The sequence below is a fragment of the Sardina pilchardus genome, chromosome 15, assembly GCF_963854185.1.
Source record: "Sardina pilchardus chromosome 15, fSarPil1.1, whole genome shotgun sequence".
Lineage (NCBI taxonomy): Eukaryota > Metazoa > Chordata > Actinopteri > Clupeiformes > Clupeidae > Sardina > Sardina pilchardus.
The window spans coordinates 29,915,433-29,921,432 of NC_085008.1; positions in this window are offsets into that span (position 1 = coordinate 29,915,433).

Here is a 6,000-nt window from a genome sequence, read left to right on the forward strand (position 1 = left end):
GATATTGGCACTAGGTTGCATGGATTTGATCTTTCCTCACAAATGATATCACTTTGACCTTTATAGCTCCCCTGGAAAATAAACACAGCTTGGTGTTGTTATGAAAAATGGGAAGGTTTAGTGATTCACCATGGCGTCAGGGTCTGTTGGTAGTTTATTGACTCTTTTATATTCAGGAAGATGTGAAGATGTTGTAATTGCTTCTTCTCAACACATTTCTTTTGGTCAAGAGCACAAGTGGAGGAGCCACTTAGCAAGTCTTTACTCTCATTCCTGTCACTGCAAAGCCTTGGGAACATCTATTGAAAGCCTACAAATACATCTTTGTGTAGTTACTAAGGTAGTACTTCTTTATTTGACAATGATAAGTGACCAGTATTGGTTGGATATGTGGTCCGTTATCATTGTGCTCATCACCGCTGTCCAGAAGAGATGGCCAATGTGACATTTACACATTGTGTGTTTTGTTACAGTCTTCATAGGGATTAACAGAGTCTTGTTCTCGTTGATATCATACAGTACCGTCACCAGATGTTTAGTGACCTATATTGTTTATTTGGAAAAGTTCCATCATCAAAAGCTGCAACAAAAGTCCAAAAGGTATTTGTCGGCCATTCCTGCTGGAGGCTCGTCCCTCTTTATTATGCAGCCGCAATTAATCCCCTGCTGATACAATTCAGCACCAAAGTTATGATGCAAAGGCCCGTTACTACTTCACACCAAGTGGAGGGGAAAGGTGTATAACACCCGGCCTTGGTGGCGTGATGTTGAATAGTCTCTGCCTGGACTTGGGTTGATATGTGCCTTTGTGTGGTTGCTGATGCCTGGGGAGCAGATCAGGAGCAGCTCCACTGCAGTCACCTGCTGTCTGGGAGGTTGCCTGGCAGCTCCTCAGCCGTGGAGAGCCAGCAGAGCAGAGCGAGATGGAGAGAAGGGTGGGGGGAGAGAGGGAGATGTAGAGGAGAGGAAAGATGAAAAGAGGAGAGTCAGACAGGGAGATGTACAGATAAGGGAGAAAAGGAGATATTTGAGAGGGGAGGGAGGTGTAGATGAAGAAAGAACAGAAACAATAGGATGAAGGCAAGAATAACTGGAGATTGAGACATGGGCCATTGCTGATCCTTGAGACACTTGAGCAGCCATAGTCCCTGTTGCCAAATACCATTACAGCTACTTGGCAGCAAAACTGAGCCAAGGCACAGAGAGAGGGGGAGAAGAAAAGGTAGAAAAGAGACACAACAAGAAAAAAGAGAAGGCTAAAAGATTAATTCAACTGTCTGTTCTGTTGAGCAGGTATGTGTGTGTGTGTGTGTGTGTGTGTGTGTGTGTGTGTGTGTGTGTGTGTGTGTGTGTGTAGCATGTGGTTATGCATCTGCCAGTTCCTCGTTGCTCCCTCTCCCCTCTTCACTAATCAGCCACGCAGACGTCTGTGAGAGAAATTCCTATGAGGGCCATGGAGCGCATGATTACAGAGCTCCACCTCCATTGATTCGACTCACAGTTTCCAAGCTTTCAGTGTTTTTTAATGGGGCTGAGGGCCTGTCAGCCTGTTTGGGCCAGAATGACAGGCCGGCGGTCGGGCTCTCATAAACAGCAGGAATAATGATGCTGCCAGTGAAGGAGCGAGAGTGATGGTCGATGGTCATTATTTGGATGGGTCCCTTCCTGTCCTAACCACTATGCACTGCTTCTTGCTTTTTCTCCGTAAACTAACCACAAGCCCATTTCTGGTTTACTCTCAAGGCCTGCTTCTTAGAGAGCAGACAAACTCATTCTTGCTGAGCCTTTAGTGCTTCTGCTGAGAGAAATATCCAAGTGGAAGGTGTATGAAGGTGCTGAAGTAGGGTTCAGACCAAAGATTCCCGAGGAGACGAGCCGCTACTAAAACCTTGCAACTGCGATTAAACATGTTGAATGTTCTGCGACGCCTCGCAACGGCTTGCAACTCCGTTCAACTTCCAAATCACACCGCTGCAACTCGGCTTCGTTGCGCCGGGAATCTTTGGTGTGAATTGGGCTTAAGATGCACCGTGGCACAGCAGGTCCGATTAGCTGGCAGTGCCAGCTGTGGGGTGCTGGACTATGCCCAGGCACCTGCCAGCTCAGGCCTGATGTTTTTCTGGAGCAATCTCAAGGAGCAGCCCTCCCCAGACCTCCGTTTTTTTTTAACAGCTCAGTCTGTGGCCATTTGAAGTCGTTGTTCGTAATTGAGGTCAGAGGGGTAGATAGAACTAGGCGTCTGAAAGTCTTTCTTGACTTTACTCAGACTTGTGTTCCTTTTTGTGTCCTTTTCTTCCCTCTCTTTGTTCCTTTGCCCATTTTCACACTCTTGTCTTTTTCTTCTGCTCAGAAAAGGTGAAGACATCTGAACCTGACTGGTCTGAGGTCAGCCCAACCCTAGTCCTTGAAGTGATTACGCTTACGTAAAGAGTGGGCTAGGCGGAGACGCTCTGTTAAATGTCTGAGAGTCAACGGAGTTTCACTTTCTTCACTCGCCAGTGAAGACAAGCTAAGGTTCAGGGGTTTAATGGATTATGAGTCACATAGGTGTATGTGTGCTCTCTCTCTCTCTCTCTCTCTCTTTCTCTGTATCTGTCTCTCTCTCTAGCCTCCTGTTTCTCTCTCTGCCTCTCTCTCTTCCTTCCTCTCTCGCACCATGCTTGGGTAAACAGCATAGTTGGCTGGAACAGATGTGCGGGTGAAACGTAAACAAGGCGAGGCAGATAAGAAGAGCCTTGCTATCCGCCTCGCCACTCTCAGGTTTTACGCAGGTGTGAGCCATTTGGTCTGCCGAGTGGAATAATGGCCCGACATCATCCCCGGCCACATGTCACCGCGATTAGACACAGCTACGGAGCCGAGAAGCTGCGGCCTGCCGTCATAGAGAGTCTGCTTTCTTTCTTTCTTTCCTCTGTTGACAATGTGAGCGGTGCAATTGCGAAAGATTATAGGATATAAGCAACAGTGTGAAAATCTAGTGTAACCTGATCATTCTGGAGACGAGTAGTGAATAATGCAGTGTGCGTAATGACATATTTAAACATTTCACAACGATTAAATGTCTTACATGTTTACAGGAAAATTGAGAAAAAACACTTCTCAATTGCATGTGGTAAAAGTGTGGATCTCACAAAACAGTTCAAATATATCATTTTAAAGCTGCACATTCCTTGGCCTAGTAAGCATTTACGACATAATGACTTGCACTTGTGACATCTCATAATTACCAGTGTTTGCAGAACCAAGAACACGAGCTCTTACCATGATAAGTTAGATCAGCTTGTTTCTCTCCAGATTATCCTTTACAGCATCATTATGAATCATCTCTACTCAATACATGATAGTGTCATTTTCTGTGGACCAGGATACTGTGTTCAGACTCTAAGAAATGTAAGGCTTATTTGTATTAATGACTAAATTATCAAGTAGATGTGATGTACTTTTTTTTTTAAATCAGATGTTTGTTCTTTGTTTTCATTTTTGTACTCGGAACTCCATGAAAAGAATTATTGCCCTTTTTTCTTCCTCTGTGAAAATAGATTCTAACCATGTCCTCTGCTTGGTTCTTCGGGAGTAATGAGCCTGTTTTGCAAAAGCTCAATTCAAGAGCTATTCAGAAATAAATAAAAGAAATGTATATGTGCAGACAGGATTAAGACGAAAACCAAATTGTACATTCAAATTCAAACAGGTGGATTGCGTGTTCTCTCTGTTCCTGTCTTGTCGTCACCACTTGCGCAACTTCTGTTTGGCTTTTTACAGTAATTTCAGTCTCTGTCATTTCCATAGCCTCTCCCATGGCTGTTGTAAAATGCAATTTTGCAAATGGATTCATGCCTCTCCCCTGATCAATGGATGCAGTGCCTTTTAGCGCCAGCCACTTTGCTTGGGAGAGCTCAACGCGATATTGTTTGTGGCAAATACATATTTATAGTACCGGTACGCCACCACCCCTCTCCCCAAGCACCATTCAATCCACCTGACTGTCTCATCCCAGAGACTGGCGTGGCTAAAGGGCCCTAATTAGGGCTGTCGCAGGGGTCTCGGCCGTGGCAGGTGTATGTCTGCCCTCTCTGCTGGAGGCTCGGCGCTCATTGCTATGCAGTCGCAATTAATACCACTTCCAATACAATCCAGCGTCCGGGCATCACAGCGAGGAGGCTCGTCATTACCTCACACTGAGTGGAGGGGGAAGGGGGGGTTGACACCCAGCCTAGTGCTACCCAGTGCTACGATGAGAAGAGAGAGAGTTAGAAAGAGAGAGAGAGATGCTTTTTCCCAAGGGCTGGTGGCGGTGGGTAAATGTGAAGTCTTATGTAAGAGTCGAAGGGGGGAGAAACGTCAAGGTTGCGTAAGAAGGACAGGAGCCCACTGGATGACAGCTTTTGAGTGTCTAGGTTGGGCTGGGAATTCGTCAGAGTATGTTTCAGTTAACAAAAGATAATTTTTTTCTTTACCTGTCTGGCATGTTGTTTTAATGTTTCAGCTGTGTGGTCTGACGAAGAAATGCACCCAGTGCTTTTGTAAACTGTTTAAAGCTTGTTAAGAGGGCTCGCTCTGTGTTTGTTTTACCCTGACGTGGTGGGAAGCCAGGATGTGACAGCCGTAATTGCTCCACAGTGGAAAACAACGGGCCTCGAGAGAAAGAACAGACGAGAAGTCCTTCTTCGTCCATTCGTCTTTCATGTTAACTTTCTCCGTCAGTTGTTTACGACAACAGAGCAGAGATAAGAGATTCTGCCGTCTGCTGTGATATTTTAAGCAACAGCAGAAGACTCCTAGGAGAAACAAAAGTCCCTACACTGAATCACCCTGTTGGCTCGGGTTGTTTCCCAACGCACTGTTCCATTTAGCTGTTTACACCTGGAACGCCTTTTTCAATATCCATTAGCATCGGTGTTCATCTATCCCCAGCTGCGCCATTCCGGGGCCCACGCTCTGTCTCTGATAAAGTCTACGAGGTACCCTGGGATCTGGGCCATGGTAAATACAGGAGACATAAACAAACTGTTGAAGCCAACTGCCCTAATTCCAGCTCTGTAATCTAATGAGATGCAACGCCAGCGCCATCCTGGATTTGCATGACGGATGGCAGCACTGCCATCGCAAGGGGACTAATGTGTTTCTTGTGTATATGTTTATTTTTTTCCCCTTTCGTTTCGTCTCGTTTCGTTTTTATTGGCTCAGTCTCGTAAATTTATGCAGTGTCAGCTGCGGCTCTGTGCCTTTCCCGCCCATTAGGAGCGAAATTAATTTGCGCCTCGGCCCTGCAAATGAGGTGCCTCATCGAAAACAAATACTCTCCTTCAACCAAAGCAGCCTCAAGCTGTGTACACACACACACACCTAGTTTCTCCTGCCTGACATCACATCTCACACTAGTTGACAAGGATGGCTTCCTTGGGTCCTTCTATCTCCCAGATTGGAGTGTTTTTTCCCTTTGGGAACCCAGCAGAGTGCCAGCCAGAGAAACCTCCAGAACCTCAGTAAATCTAATCGTCGTTGTCTTCATAACTCATAGCTGGTGGTATCCACTAGCCTGCTTTGAGAGCCTAATTGAACTTGCTTGTCATTTTTCTTTTTGATGATGCAGATGCTATTGATTTTTGTCCCATCTGGTGGACCACCGACTGAACGCTTGCTGCCAACTGAGAAGACACCTTTGATAGTGGAGAGTCTGTACAGGGTCTGAGGACTGTGCTGTAAGAGACTAGGGGGAGTATGACTGGACAGATTGCTTGTACGCAGTGAATAGCTCCTAGATGCAGGGTGCTTTTGGCCTTCCAGTGGAGTGGAGTTTCTTCGTCTAATCAAGAGTTGACCTTTTTGTCCGAAAACTAGAACGTTGTGTGTTTTCAGTTCCGTTTCTCATGATTGGATTCCAAGCCGTTGATTCACAACTTTATGTTCACCCTGAATTGAATGTCAGGTTTCATAATGTCATGACCTACTTTGAATAGTTTATTAAATAAACATGTTCATAGTGTACTGTCACCACCA